The sequence below is a fragment of the Phacochoerus africanus genome, chromosome 7, assembly GCF_016906955.1.
Source record: "Phacochoerus africanus isolate WHEZ1 chromosome 7, ROS_Pafr_v1, whole genome shotgun sequence".
In the NCBI taxonomy this organism is placed as follows: domain Eukaryota; kingdom Metazoa; phylum Chordata; class Mammalia; order Artiodactyla; family Suidae; genus Phacochoerus; species Phacochoerus africanus.
In genome coordinates, this window is record NC_062550.1 from 1751871 (window position 1) to 1768348 (window position 16478).

Sequence of the window (16478 nt, forward strand, 5' to 3'; positions counted from 1 at the left end):
TCCTTGTCCAGGAAGTCCTCCCTGCTGCTTTGTCTGCCTTGTCTGCGCCCCCGGCGCTGGGCTGGGTCCGGAGCCGTCGGGAGCGCGCACGGGTGACCTTGTTTTGGGTCCCGGGGCGGGTCTCCCCGGAGAGAAGCACCGCTGATGCATAAAGATGTTCTCGCGGGCTTCCTCCCATCCAGGAAGTCCTCCTCCGCCCCTAGGGGGCCCCCTGCGTTCCCGGGGACATCCTTGCTGCGGTTAGAGTAGGACCCTCCCCAAGTTCAAGGTTCTAACCCCCAGCACATCCAGGTGTGACCTTACTTGGCAAGAGGCTCCTGCAGGTGTAGTTGGTGAAGATGAGGGTGGGCCTGAGCCCGATGACCTGTGACCTTGCGTGAAGAGAACATTCAGACACAGCGACCCGCACGTGGGGAGGAGGCTGGGGCTGCAGAAGCGGTGATGAGCCAGCGGCCAGCAGACCCCCCAGGAGCTGGAGGGGCCTGGGAAGGAGGCCGCCTGCCAGTCCCTGGATCTCAGGCCTGCAGAGGGGAGGGGAGAAGTCCGGGTGGGTGAAGCTGCCCAGTCTGCGGAGCTCGGTTCCGACCACCCTGGGACCTGAGCAGCCCTGTAGCCAGCCAAAGAGGGCACCTGCTCTGTGCCGGCGCTTTCTGTGCCCGATGAGCCACATGCCCCAGCAGGAGAGGAGCTGGCCACACTTCTCAGAGGAGGAGGCGGAGGCGCCGGAGGCTGAGGGTCGGGCTCGCGGAGGCTGAAGCCTGGAGGCAGCGTGGGCTTCTGTCCTTGGAGCTGAGGGGCCTTTGCGCTGCCCTCTCCCCAGCGGAGTGGCTGCCCGTGGGGGATCCGCGGGGAGGGAGGGGTCAGTAGGCTGAGGCTGCCCTGGTGAGGCCAGGGTTTACTTGTGTTTGCTCCTTCCCCAGCCTAAGTCATTGTTTTCATTTATTTGTTTGTTCTTTTGCTTTTTAGGGCTGCACCCTTGGCATATGGAGGTTCCCAGGCTAGGGGTGAAATCGGAGCTGCATCTGCGACCTACACCACAGCTCAGGGCAACACAGGAGCCTTAACCCCCTGAGCGAGGCCGGGGATCGAACCCGCAACCTCATGGTTCCTAGTCAGATTCGTTTCTGCTCTGCCCCAAATGGGAACTCCCAAGTCACTGTTTTTACGTGTGTGGATCTACAGACTCTGAGACAGGAGCCGTGATGCAGCCCCTTGTACAATGGAGATAGGGGACATTCCATCACAGGGGACATTCCATCACCCCAAGCGTCCTCGAGCCCTAGGCGGTCTTTGGGCTGAAGGAGGTCAACCCAGGCGTGTCTGCCTTTGTCGGGCAACTGGTGGCCTGCCGGGGTCTGCTCCTGGTTTGAGGAGTCTCTCCCTTCGCCCCTTGCGCCGTGGACCACCCACCCAAGGCCCCTGGTCAGGCGTGTGGCTTCTGTCTCCAGAGGCTCAGAGGGACCGGAACGGCACTCTGATCGAAGCGTGCACCTGCCTTCGAAGGCTCGCTGTGCATTCCTTGGCCTTCATTCTGTCGGTGAATTAGACGCTTCCCTCATCGATATAAATGGCCAGACAGCAGCAGTGGCTCCAGTGTCACCACTAATAGGGTGTGGGTGACTTAAAAACGTGCCCAGTTAGAACAGGGACTGTCTCCCACTGCTCAAGACGTAGGAGGAAATTCAAGTACAAGTGTTAAATAACCACTGACTGTTAAGCCCACACTTGCACGGTCAAGTACAAACAAATGAAAACGTGAATCTTTGCAATGCTCGTTTTGCTGAGAGAATGTGCGCGCCGCGTTCAGGCTGAGTCTGGCTTCCCTGGCCGCTGAGCCCAGCTCTCCCTCGGAGGACCAGGCTCTCCGGGACCATTTGGTCAGAGTACATCCCTCCCGCCCATCCCACGCCAGCCCCGCAGACGCAGAATTTGGAAACCTCCCTGCCGATCCCCAGCCTCCAGGGCAGGTTGCCCAGGGAAAGCCATGGTCCTGAGGTGGGTGTTTGAGAGAGTTGAGGGCCCGGCCATTGTGGCCAAGTGGTCACTGTCATCTGAGAGCCGGAGGGTAGATGGAGAGAGCGACTCTGGTTTCAGCTCAGTTGGATGCGCTCAGTGGAGACGGCTGTCTGCAGTCCGTGGCCCTGGATCAGTCCTTCTGCAGGGAGGTAGTGTCCACAAGAAAGAAAATGCACCAACTAAAAGTTGAGAATTATAGTTTACTCAACAGAATTTCTGAGGACTTCAGCTGTGGGCACAGCCTTTCAGCTGGCACTGAGGGTTGGCTCCCAAGAGGTCAGGGGGCCAGGATACACGGGAGTTTTTGCAGCAAAAACCAGGTCGTCAGAGCATGGAAAGATTACTGTTCATTAAAGAAACACCGGACCTCTCAAGTGACTGAATCTAGTGCTTTTCTGTGTATGGAAGATAGGAGTCCTTCTCACTGAACCCATGCCTTGGATGTGCGCCTGGGCTCCCTGAGGCCAGCATCCGCTGCTCCCCCATCCCGAATCCCCTCAGGGGACAGTGATGAGGCTGCTGTGGCTGAGGGCTTGATGGTTGCAGCATCCTGTTTAGGATTCGGCAGGTGACATTTTTCATCCAGAGCATTTCAGACCTGTCGTTGTTACTCTGTCTGGGGAGGGGGCAAAATCCACTTGGGGGAAAAGCCTGCGGTGTTCTCCACCCCCTGCCCCAGTCCCCACTTCTCGCCTGAGGTGCCTGTTTCCTGCCCGGAGCCGCTGTTTCCCGCTGAGCCCATGTGCTTGGCACCAGCTCACCCCACTCTTCCTCCTGAACAGGCCGGGCTGCTCCGCTCTGTGGGACCTTGGCAGCTGCCTCTTGTGCTGGAATTGCTGTGGCCCCTGACACCATCCACCCCACACTGGACTCTGCCAGAAAGTCTCCTTCTCATCAGATTCCTGGGCCGAGCCTGTCTCTGCGGCTGCCCTGGGAGAGCCTGGATCAATGCCTTGGCCACGAGCTCTTCCTGACGCTGCCTGTCCTCGGCCTGTGAGTGGCCAAGGCCTTGAGTACATGAGGCCTCTTTGGTGGCAGCAGAGCCATTTCTGGCTGTCACCTCTATCCCTGCCCTCTGCAATATGTCTCCACTGCTCCCTCGCCCAGGCCCGGGAAGCCTGGGCTGCGACATTTTAACCCGTGACCGGAGTTCTCTTTGTTCTCCTCTTTTAGGAGCGATCGTGAGGTGTCAGAGGCTTCCCTGCTTCTCCCTGCTTTCAGTCTGGAGGCTCAGAATTTCTTCTCTTTGCCTCCTCCAGATCCTGCCGTTGGGTTCTGCTCCATTGACAGGTACGCACTCAGGAGCCTGGGGTCCAGGCGGACCGGCCAGAGTTCTCACAAAACGTGCTGTCCTTTCCCTGGCTGGACTGGGACCCAGGAGCAGCTAGCCATGACCTGATTCAGACCCACAGGGACCCCATGACTGGCCTTGACTGAGCAGGGACTGTGGGGCTCCTCCCAACCCCCGTGATCCCCAGGCCTGTGTAGCTGGATCATACCATACCTGCAGCCCACACCCAGAGCAGCTGTGTCACCATGAGCCTCTTCCTATCCATCAGGAGGTAACCCACTGCTTGTTGTAGTGGTCCCTACATCTGAAGGTGGCTTTCCTGAGCTCTCCCTTGGGGGGCTCTATTTCATGACTGCTCATTTTGGGGGGGTCATCCCTGAGGTCTGCCCTCTAAGTTTTTTTTTTTTTTTTTTTTTTACTTTTTAGGGCCATAGCCATGGCATATGGAGGTTCCCAGGCCAGGGGTTGAATCAGAACTGCAGCCGCCTGCCTACACCACAGTCACAGCAGTTCGGGGGTCAAGCTGTGTCTGTGACCTACACCACAGCTCACAGCAACGCCAGATCCTTAACCCACTGAGCGAGGCCAGGAATTGAACCCGCATCCTCATGGATCCTAGTTGGGTTCGTTAGCTGCTGAGACACAGTGGGAACTCCTCTGCCTCCTCTCTTTCTTGAACCAGAAAAAGAGCATTTCAGTCCTACTTACAACAACATACTCCCCGCCCCCCCCTTTTTTTTTCTTTTCAAGAGAAAACCAAAGTGTGTGCCCTGCCTTCGCCCGTGGGTTTACTGAGATGGGCCCTCGATGTACCAAATGTCACAGTATTTTCAACAGGAAGTCTGTGTTGTGTCTGAGATGCCAATGGAGTGGTCATCCATTCTTTACACAAAAACTGATTAAGAGGACAGCCAGGAGCACAGAGCTGGTGTGATGGTGATGGTGGTGGTGAAGCTGGTGGTGGTGACGGTGGTGACGCTGGTGAAGCTGGTGGTGACGATGGTGAAGCTGGTGGTGATGATGGTGGCACTGCATACTCACCACTTAGCCAGCACGAGGCTCACTTAGTTCCTTTGTCCTGAAGGCGAGGGGCCCACACACCCAGAAGCACCAGGTAATGGCCAGGGTTAAGCAGTGGCAAGGCTGTCATTGGACCTTGCTCTGTGCGTTCCTAACACAGGACTCTTCACGTCTCATCCCCATGGACGGCAGTTCTTAGGACAGGAAGGCTGTCGGATTCCTCCCCAGTTTACGTCCAGGAGTTCCCTGTTTGCCTACTTGTGAATCATTTATGAGTAAGCAGCGGGGCGCCTCATCACGAACACTCCACATGTTGGGCTCTGCCCAGGACTGTAGATGCCTCCTTCCAAAGTGGCACAAACCAACAATTATCGTGGTCTTTGCAGATCTGCCCTCAGAATTGCTTGTCAGACTTGGGAATTTCACTTCTCTCTTTTGCAAGATCATTTCCGTCTGTGCTGCAGTTGGATTCTGCTCTGGTTTTAGCCTCACGGAGATGTAATAAGGTTAGTAATGATTTTGCTGAAAACATTTGTCATTGAGTCTTTTGAAAGAAGTACTGCATCTGGAGGAAAATAAAAAGGGTGAAATTCACAGAACAGATTTGCAGCTGCAGCTGGCTGAGCCCTGAGCTCTGAGTTGCAGGACCGCTGGGTGGAGGGTGGATGCTCGCTGCCTCCAGGGTTTCCAGCACCTTCCACCCATCCCTCCTCCCTGGAGAACACTCACCTTCGTCTTGGTGGCGTGTCTTTCGTTCATCAGGGAGCCTGAGCTGGAATGGGGAGGCTGAGTGGAAGGTGGGTTGGGGGAGAAAGCAGGTGGTCTTTTAGGATGAGTCAGGGTTGGGCGCAAGTCCCACCTCCTTTGCTGGCTAAATGCATGGTTTCGGACCTTGAAAGATGGGGAATGAAATGTAGCCCTGGTGTTACTGCCAACGTTCGAGGAGACAAGGTATCTAAGATGTGAGTCCTCGCTGCTCGAGATGGCATTCCTCTATCTGTGCTCTCAGACCCCCAAGGCCAGGGCCCCTCCGAGCCTGCGTCCTCGCTCGGATCACACTTGGGTCAACCCCACATCTGGTCACCCTCGAGGGTCTGATGAGGTGCCAGCAACACACCATATCAGCAGGATACACAGGGGCTAACGCAAGAAAAAAACTCCTCACTTCCCCCAAAGATTAATTATTTTTCATTAAAAATAAATTTTACATTCAGAAGACCTATGCCTGCATCTTGGCTCATTATTTCCTATCGTCTGGAACTCAACTGTTATTTGTTAGGTCCAAAAGTAGTCGAATATTGGCAACTTCAGAGAGGTCGACTGAACAGCGCTGTGGCTTTTAGCCACATCACCCTCCTCTTCTTTTTTCAAAGGTTAAGGGGGCCATCTTTAGTTAGTTAGTTAGTTAGTTTTTAATTATCGTTGGTAATAATAATAATCAGACAAGTCGGGGTGCCTCAGCAGGCACTTGTGGAAACCAGCCCCACGCGTGGGCTCTGTGCCTGCCTCATGAGGGCCGCACACTTGACGCACCTGAGCCCGGGTGTAACACGTGGGGCCGCGTGCCGGGGCTTCGGGGGGAAAGCGTTTCCGTCCACGTGAAAGAGTATCTAGACGTTGGAGACAGGCCTGCATCATCCTTTTGGCTGAACCCCGAAGAAAAGACAAAAAGGCAAAACGGTGGTTTCCACCTCGACGCTCGGGCAGACAGCTCTCCTCCTCCTGTGGGACGTTACGTCTGAACACACGTGACGCCGCAACACGGCGCCAAAGGAGAGTGTGGCTCTTCCTTTGGAACATGTCCCCCCCCCCCCCCCGAGGCCGGTCCGGACGATGAAGAGGGAGGCTGCATCCACTTTGACCGGCAGCAGTAGGAGACCGTCTGGGGACGGGTCTTCCTCTGGCTGGATTCTGCGCCCACGGCCCCCACCCGGGCAGACCGGCCTGGACGCTCGCCTTGGGCTCACACAGCATGTGCGGCCCGGCTGTGGGCTCAGGTTCAGTCTGGTCGGTGAACCCTCCTGGGCCGCTGACACCAGAGCTGCTGAAAAGAGGGAGGCCCTGGTTTTAACTATTTCCAGACTCAAGCTTTGAAAACTACATCCTTTCCTATTTAGAGTCAGTTTTTTTCCCAAACTGGCCCGTTGCTCCAGCCCTTCGAGGTCATGCGGATTCTTGTCTGCCACCCAATAATGCACCCTCTCCCCCCATCTTGAACACTGGACCAGAAAACAAATGTAAGATCTTTATCAGCCATTAGCTCTCTGCCCATTCATTCTCTGGTCATGCGAAAATATTTACTAGGCAGCATTCCAGACGTCATGAAGAATTTCCCACGGCACGTTTGGGCTCTGCTGAGAGGTCTCTGCTTTTGGATATGATGGTGTAGCTGGGCTGCCGCATTTAGCAGGAGACGTCTGTGGGTTGGATGGCTGGTTTTACTTGTCCCAGAGTGAGAACCTTCTAGAACACTGACATTCTTAATGAAGAGTCACGTCGTTCCTTTGTGTTCCCCCATTTTATGACAAGACGCAGGCACACGTCCACAAACATAAAGGGCCGTTATTATTAAAAGCCCTTTAACTGTAGCAACATGACCTGCTTATGACGCTCTGGCTGCACAGAGGGTGTGGTCGGGTTTCCCCGCGTGGCTCGGACTCCGTTAGCTGCTGCGTGGCTGTTGGGTTCCCCTTGAGGTCAGCTCTCCAGGAGGCCTGTCTTCCTGCGTCCCATCTCCCCTCTGGGCGAGACTGTGGCTGGTTTCAGTGTCTGCTGAGCACCACGCACAGGTGAGCATCCTTGATCAAGGATGCCTTCGAGCAGCGGTCTTGCTTCCGTCTGCAGAGGCTTTGTGGGTGGGACTTCTGTTCCTCCATGAGGGTTCCAGAAGGGCAGCTGCTTTTCCCTACGACACACACGGGCTCCCCGCCGCTCCTGGCTGATGCTGCCCTCTGAGCCCTGTGCCCCTGATGCCTCTGAGCCATGAGTGGCCCGATGTCCAGTACAGAGGTGCTCCCTTGAATGAAATAATTCCTTCAAGAAGTCTCATTTCTGAGCTACACTGTCAAGGACAAGATGCAGTATCATCACCATCTGTCACCACTTGTGACGTGACACAGTGATTGGTGGAACCAGGCACACAGGCGCCACGGGGAGGGCGCACAGCAGAGAGGACATACAATCTCCCACGTGCAGGAAGCAAGAGGGCTGTTCTTAGAAAGAGGGGCAAAGCTAGAACCCAAGAGCCAGGGGGTGGTGAAGCCCACACCGAAGAAAGGACATTGGCTGCTGAGCTCAGACAGCAGAGGAAGGCGCTGAGGAGTACGGGGCGGGGGGGTGGTTCTGCTGGAAGAAGGCTCCAAAAGTATCTCCTCTCTCCATCAATCTGTGTGTGGGGGCTTCATATGGGGTAACACTTGCCCTTCCAGAAGTGTTGGGGTTCCTCGAACTTTTCAGCTCTCCTGACCCCCCCAGGAGGACATACCTCCTCGGCTGCCTGGATGGAAATGCCATCAGCTGCTCACCTTGTGGCCGGCCACCTGGGCAGGACGCCTGGGCAGGGCGTGGACATTTCAATTGAGTAGGGAGTCTTGCTGAAGCTTCAGGAAGAGCAGCCCCTGGGAGGGATCAGGCCACGTGAGACCTGGTTTCTGGACAAAGCCACGGTTCTCTGGCTGCTCTCTGCTCTATTCTTTCCTGCTGCCCCCATCCACCATGGCCTCATTCACAGTGTCCCTGCAAAGGAGCAAAGCTGGGCACGGGATCCAGGTTGAAACTTTGCAGGATTGATAATTCCATCTCATTCATGCTGTTGGAAGGGCAAAGGGCAGGCCATCAGAAAGCCTGGGCTGAGTTCCAGCGGGGACCTCAGCACAACCCAGGGTCAGTGGGCATCCAGGCCCTCCTCTTTCATCAGTGGTGACTATCCATGCCTTTGGCACCAAGGCAATTGGCTACGTGGGTGTCCGTGGTCCAGTGCAGGTAAGTCTTTACATGAAGGGCTGGCATCTGATTTTACATCCGTGGTTCAGACCACAAGCTGATCAAGGTCTGCCATCTCTTGGGTGACATGGCCTTGCTCTGGGGTCCCTGGGGTCCAGCTCCAGGCCTGCTGGTCACCTTGCCACGTGGTGTGTGTTGCTCTCACTGGCCGTGCCATTGATGTGTCCCGAGGATGTGTGCTCTGGTGTTTGAGGGGCTTCCCCAATACACAGGTGTGCTGTGTGGGTGTCCCCACAGGCCGCAGGAAGCAACATGGCCTGGCACAGCTTAGTGTGGACACAGAGAGAACATGGGTCTTCAGGTTATATGCAAGAGAGAGGACTGAGTCCAGCTTGTCCACCACTGACCATGGGGACTTCAGGCCACTTAGCCTCAATGGACCTCAGCAGGAAAAGGGTCAAGAACCGAAGGAGGACAATCACAGTGACCCGGCTGGATTCTGGCTGCATCTGTGTAGACCTCCACACATTATAGGTGTCACCACGTGCTGCAGATCCATCCCCACTTGGGGAATCTGTGTCCTGTGTGGGATGTAGACCCTACAGGGCAGCCAGGATGGGCAAAGCCAGGTCCTCTGGCCAGTGGCTCCCAACATCCTCTTCCAACCCCATAAAAGAAAGACTTGGCCCTCCACCTGCCATCCTGGAGCCCCGTGTGCATCTGTACTCACCCCCAGTGTGTTTGTCTGAAGGGTTAGAACCACAGCTGTAGCTGTACTTGGAGGCGCACACTTAACTCACGGGATCCTTAAACCAGCCACTCAGCCCGAGACTAGCAACTCTCTGTAAGTGGGGAACAGAATCCTAGGGCATTGAAGTAACATGGCCAGCAGCTGATGGACCCAGGGTTTGCATAGGAGTTCAAGGCCCACAGTCTCAGCCTCTGGACCCACCCAAACCATGCGTGTCCTAGAACAGCCCTCCACCGTGAATGTCCGTGGCCCTCTGGATCGCCTGGCTCAGCCGGCTGCCTTCTGTGGGCCTCACAGGCAGATGCTGCCAGAGACACTGGAGCTGGAGCCAGGGGAAGATTTGGGGCTGCCCATCAAGACAGCGTGTCCTGGGGGAGTAACTAAGATGGCGGAGTGGGAAGACCCATATCTCACCTCTTGCCATGGGAACACCAGGACGGCAGCTATTTACACAGCGGCTGTCCATGATGGCAGCTAAAGGAACAGAAAGCGCCTTCTGCAGCTACCACGAGATGAGTAGGGGCCAAGATGCTGTACAGTCGAGACCCATAACCCCAGGGAGGAGATGCCAAAATGGGAGGGTAGTTACAACTCCACAGGCTCTCCCCAAGGAGCAAGGGGGTCCAAGCCCCATGCCAGTCTTCCCAGGTTAGGGGTCCGGTGCCAGGAAGATAAGCCTCAGAACATTTGATTTTGAAGGACTATGGGACTACCTTTGGGGGAGCCAAAGGGCTGTGGGAAATAGACTCCACTCTCAAAGGGTGCACACAAAATCTCACAAGTTCCAGGACCCAGCACAGAAGCAGTGATTTGATGGTGTCCTGGGTCAGACCCACCTACTGACCTTGGAGAGCCTCCTAGAGAGGCAGGAGGCAGCTGTGCTCAGCCTGGGGACACAGACGCTGGCAGCAGCCACTTCTGGGAAGTCATCCCACCATGAGGACACGGGTACCTACGTGGACCACTTTGGAACCCCCCCAGGGTTTGGCTCTATGAGGAAGTGTGTAGAGATGCAAGCCTACCTTAGGAAACAAGGAACGTCTCAAGGAGATAGCCTAATCTGATACCTAAAGGAACTAGAAAAAGAAGAACAAACAAAACCAAAAGTTAGTCGCAGGAAAGAAATAATCAAGATCAGAGTAGTAATAAATGAAGTAGAGATTTAAAAAATAATGGAAAAAAATCAATGAGTCTAAGAGCTGGTTCTTTGAAAAGATAAACCAAATCGATAAATGTTAGATAAACTCGTTGTGGAAAAAAGAGAAAAGGCCCAGATCATTAACGTTAGAAATGGAAACAGGAAAAGTCATAACCAACGCCACATGCAAAGAAGCGTGAGAGGTCACTACGAACAATTTCACGCCAACGACATGGAAACCCAGAAGAAATGGACAAATTTCTGGAAATGTACTGTCTCCCAAGACCGACCCACAGCAGTCGGACGAGAAAAAGAAATAAAAGCAGTCCAGATTGGAAAGGAGGAAGTAGGACTGCTGCCTTTTGCAAATGACATGATATTTTACGTAGAGACCCTGAAGATGCCATGGAAAGACTGCTGAAACTCATCCATGCGTTTGGTAAAGTTGCAGGACACAAAATTATTATGCAGAAATCTGTTGCATTTCTATATATTAACGATGAACTATCAGAAAGAGATATTGTGGAATCAATACCATTCATACTTATATCAAAAAGAATAAAATAATTAAGCAGATAAAAGATTTCTACTCAGAAAACTGTAAGACACTAATGAGAGGAACTGAAAATGAGACAAACAGATGGAAACACATATTGTGGTCATGGATTGAAAGAAATAATCTTGTTAAAATGGCAATACTACCCAAGGCAATCCATAGATTTAATGCAATCCCTATCAAAATGCCAATAGTACTTTTAAGAGATCTAGGACAAGTACTTTTAAAATTGGTATGGAAACACAAAAGACTCTGACTAACCAAAACAATTTTAAGGAAGAACATAATAGGACATCTTAGGCTCCCTAATTTAAATCTACTCCTCAAAACTGCAGTAATAAAAACAGTACAGCCCTGCCACAAAAGGACACTCAGATCAATGTCACAGAGAAGAGAGCCCAGAAATCAGCCCGCGCTTACATGGGCAATTAATCTTTGACAAAGGACGCAAGGCTCTACGATGCATAAAAGAAAAATCCCTTCACTAAATTGTGCTGGAAAACTAGACATCTGTATGATTCCATCTATATGTGGAACCTAAAAAATAAAATGAACTTATCAGCAAGACTAAACAGAAAGGAAGTCATAGATACAGAGGGAAAGCAGGTGGCTGCCAGCGGGAAGGGGGGGTTAGAGGGAGAGAGAAAGGGTTGAGGAAGATTACAAGGTAATTACAAAAATGAATGAGTCCCAGGTATGAAGAATCAAAATGGACCACCTGCTCATACCATTTACAAAGCAAACTCAAACGGAAATTGACAGAACATTGTAAAACAATTTTTTAAAAAAGACTTAAATGTAAGATCCCAAGCCATACAACTTCTGGAAGAAAACAAAGGCTGTATGCTCTTCCACACCCGTCCTAGTGATATTTTTATATATGTCCTCAGGCAAGGGATCCAAAAGCAAAAATAAACAAATGGGACTGCATCAAACTAAAGATCTTTTGCACAGTGAAGCAAACTATCAACAAAACGGAAAGGTAGCCTACCAAATGGGAGAAGCTGATTGCAAATGATATATCCCACAAGGGGTTAATATCTAAGCTATACAGAGACCCCGAACAACTCAGCATCAACAAACAAACAAATAACCCAGTTAGAACTCAGCATCAACAAACAAACAAATAACCCAGTTAGCTGAGGATCTGAAGAGACATTTTTTCCAAAGAAGACAAACAGATGGCCCAACAGGCACATGGAAAGATGCTCAACATCACTAATCATCAGAGAATTGCAAATCAAAACCACAATGAGATATCACCTCGCATTTGTCAGAATGGCCATCATCAAAAAGACCATAAATAACAACTGTCGCTGAGGGTGTAGAGAAAAGAGAACCTTTGCGCCCTGCTGGTGGGAATGTAGATTGGTGCAGACACCCTGGAAAACACTATGGAGATTCCTCAAAAGTTTAAAATGGAACTACCATATGATCCAGCAATTCCACTTTGGGGGATTTATTCAAAGAAGATGAAAGCATTCATGTGAAAAGACATAGGCACCCCTCTGTGCCCTGGAGCATTATTTACAAGAGCCAAGATAAGGAAGCCAGTCTAAGTGCCCATTGACAGGTGAATGGGTAAAGATGGAGCGGGATACGTATATGATGCCATTTTAGTCAGCTTTACAAAGGAACGAAACCTTGCCATGTGCAACAACAGGGATGACCTAGAGGGTGCCATGCTCAGTGAAAAAAGTCAGAGAGAAAACAGCAAATACTGGAGGGTTTCATTTTTATGGGGAATCTGAAAAAACAAGCTTACACACAAGACTCAACAGAAAGGAAGTCATAGAAACCAAGAAAATACAGGTGGCTGCCAGTGGGAAGGGGGTGGCTTTTGGAGGAGAGAAGGCGTTGAGGAAGGTTACAAGGTAACAGACCTCCGGTTACAAAATGAATGAGTCCCAGGTTCGCAGGCAGTGTGCAGGGCGGGGAACACAGTCACCGATTATGTAAAACCTTTGAAGAGGCGACAGCTGACAACGAGACTTACCGGCATCGTTTTGAAATGCATCGAAGTCTCACCTCACTGTGCTGTGTTCCAGAGTGTCGTCGGTCAAGAAACCACACAAAAATAGAAACCCACAGGAAAAACGAGATCAGATTTGTGGCTACTATAGACATGGAATAGGTATCAGGGGATTGATTGATTGATTTTGTCTTTTGAGGGCCGCACCCACAGCCTATGGGGGTTCCCAGGCTAGGGGTTAAGTAGGAGCTGCAGCTGCCGGTCCACGCCACAGCCACAGCCATGCCGGATCCAAGCAGCGTCTGTGACCTACACCACAGCCACAGCCATGCCGGATCCTTACTCCACTGAGCAAGGCCAGGGATCGAACCTGGGTCCTCATGGATACTAGTAGGATTTGCTAACCACTGAGCAACGACGGGAGCTCCGGTATCAGGGGCTTTAGAGGATGGTGGCCGAAAAGTACATACTTCTAATCTTAAGACAAATGAGTACAAGGGACGTATGTGCAAAAGGATAATTATAATGAGCGCTGCCGTGCATTCCCTAGGAAGTTGTTAAGCATCATCGCCGGGGAAATGCCTTTCTCCCATTTCTCTAACGTTGTATCTGTAGGGATGAAAGACCTTCAGTAAACCGGCTGCGGTAGTTATCTCACAGCACGTGCTAGCCGACGATGATGGCACTTCCACGTGGGGCCGAAAATACGGCACAGATGAACCTATCCACGCAATGGAAACAGACTCACAGACAGAATAGATCTGTGGTGGCCTAGGGGAAGGAGGAGGGAGTGGGATGGATGGGGAGTTTGGGGTGAGTAGATGCAAACGATGACCTTTCGATGGATGAGCAATGAGGTCCTGCTGTACAGCACAGGGAACTCTACCCAGTCTCTCGAGACAGAACATGATGGAAGATTATATGAGAAAAAGAATGTATAAAGATGTGTATGATTGGGTCACTTTGCTGTACAGAAGAAATTGGCAGAACTTTATAAATCAACGATACGCTAATGAAAATTTTAATCACTAAACGGTATACCTTAAACGTGTACACTGCTGTATGTTAATTGTATTTCAATAAAACTGAAAAAAGACAGCCGACCCACAGTGGAGAGGGGACTCTGAGCTGGGACCTCGGCTGGGACAGTCGATGGCACATCCTGCGTCATGTTGAATGGGTTCCCGGAGGCGGTGTCCCCAGACGCCCAGGCACAAGCTGCGTGGGATGGTGACAGAGTCGGGGTCTCCAGAAGGTGGCTTCCTCCACAGCCTTTGGTCAGCTAAGTCACTCAGGCCAGCAAGGAGAGATGCAAGGAGAGAGGAGTCAGTTTCCACCTGCTGAGGTGCCCAGCAGGGGAGGGACCGAGAGCAGCCAGCTGTGGAGGCCACCCATGGAACCTGGGGATGACAATGATGTTATTGGGGGGATGGGGGACCACTGTGCTCGGTGCGTCTTTGTACTAACTCACTTCGTCCTCACGACGCCAGGGTGGGCGTCGTCATTGCTCTTCCGCAGCCTCCCTCCAACTTGGCAGGTGGTCCTTCATTCAGGGACCACGCAACACGAAATCTGAAATCACTGTGCCGCGAATGCTCGCTTGAGGATGGCCTCTGCCTCCTTCGGCCTGCCTTGACCACCTCTGCTTTACCTGGGGAGGGAGAGCCCCTGGGGTCCTGGCAGATGGGAGGATGTGGCAGCCGTGAGGACCTCAGACGGGCTGGGGAAGCTGGGGTCAAGTAGGGGGAAAGTCCTACTATGACCTCAGACACACAGTAGGTTCATGGCCATGAAGCAAACGAGAAGGGAGGATGCCCCGCCTCTTCCTGGAGCCAGCCTACTGCAAGAGCAGGTGCAACGAGATGCTTCTTGGAATTAAACGTAGAATTAGCAAGATGTTACTCCTGCCTTAATGACAAAGGCAGGCAACTCAACCGAGTGGTAATTAGCGCTGCCTGTTCCGACGCGCAGTAATAATATCTTAGACTTATAAAAATAACTGAAATGTGGGAGTTGCCCACGTGAATTAAACATGCTTTGGTGAGTCTGGAGCTCTCCCTGGAAGGTGGCGAGAAGCACGTTCCCACGGTTTGGTGGCCGGCGCAGAAACGTACGACGTGAGGAGGGCACTATGGAATTACGCCAAGACGTTTTCCTGCCCCAGTGCCAGCGGCCACGTGGGGGATCCATGCTGGCACCGGCTCCCCCGTGGCAGATGGTCAACGGCTGCCCCTGAACATTGGCCCAGCGTGCTCAGCCCGATAAAGCATTTTGGATGTTCATGAACGTACTTTACCAAATCGTTTCGAGATGGCTGTTTGGATCCTAGATACCTCGTACAATCCCAAATGGTTGTTTTTCAAGAAACATGCAAAGAGGATATATTCCCTGTCAGCTGGAGTCGTCTGCGTACCTCGGAAAAGATGGCAAAGGGACGGGCTCCTTGGAAAGCGAGCAGCACGCCGGCAGAGCGGCAGCGGAGGGCTGGCGGCTCTTCTTCTCTCTGTTGGGTCCAGACCTCTGCTCCTCCATCCTTGCCTTTTGACCTTGGCAGGAATTTGTCCTCTCTGAGCCCCTGCATCTGCATCTTTAACAGAGCACAGTACCATCTGTCTTCAGGGCTTGTTGGAGAGAGCAGAGGAGAGTACAAAAACGAAAAGTCTGGTGACGCGGGTATTCAAAACCAGTAACCATCATCAACACAGCAGCCAGAGCGTCCATCCAAAAGTCCAAGGGTTTCTCTGAGGCGACGGCACGCAGGAGCAGTCCGCAGCTGTTTGCCTGCTCTGTTGCTCCCTTCCGTGGGAAAGCCACGGAATGTGATGCTGAGTGGAGGTGAGGAGGGGCCGTGTGTAACTCAGCTGCGAGACGAGGAAAAGCACAGGAGGGGACGTCCATATCCCTGTGCACGTCCTGGTCCTGAAAGCGGAAGTTAGGTTCCAGAGAGAGAAATCGTTCTCACTGACATTTAAAAATCCCTCTCTTTCTTTGTCATTTTTAGGGCCACGCCGGTGACACATGGAGGTTCCCAGGCTAGGGATCGAATCAGAGCTGTAGCTGCCGGCCTCCACCACAGCCACAGAAACGCAGGACCTGAGCCATGTCTGCAACCTACACCGCAGCTCTCGGCGATGCCAGATTCTTAACCCACTGACTGAGGCCAGGGATCGAACATGCGTCCTCAGGGATGCTAGTCGGGTTTGTTAACTGCTGAGCCACAATGTAAACCCCTATTTAAAAATATCTTTTGAGGAATTCCCGTTGTGGCTCAAGGGGTTAAGAACCCGACTAATGTTCCTGAGGACGCAGGTTCAACCCCTGGCCTCACTCGGTGGGTTAAGGACCCTGCAGTGCTGCCAGAGGTGGCATAGGTTACAGATGTGGCTTGGATCCCGTGTTGCTGTGGCTGTGGTGTAGGCCAGCAGCGGAAGCTCCGATATGACCCCTAGTCTGGGAACTTCCATATGCCGTGGGCGTGGCCTCACAAAGCCAAAACCTCTTTTGTGCATTGAGTGACCTAAGTACTTATGACGACCCCGTGGGCTGCAGGACCCCACCTTACCGGTGTCCCCAAACTCAAGCCCACACCATCTGGAAGGTCATGGTCAGTGGACCTCAACTCAAAAGTCGTTCTGACCCCAGGCTGGCGTTCCTTCTGCTTGAGTTCAACACGTGTCCAGAGCCAGGGGCCTTGCTGTTTCCTCACCCAACACAAGGACTTCCTACCACATGCCGTGAGCACACAGATGTCCAGCTGCCCCCTCGTGGTCCCCTCAGCACTGTCTGGACCAG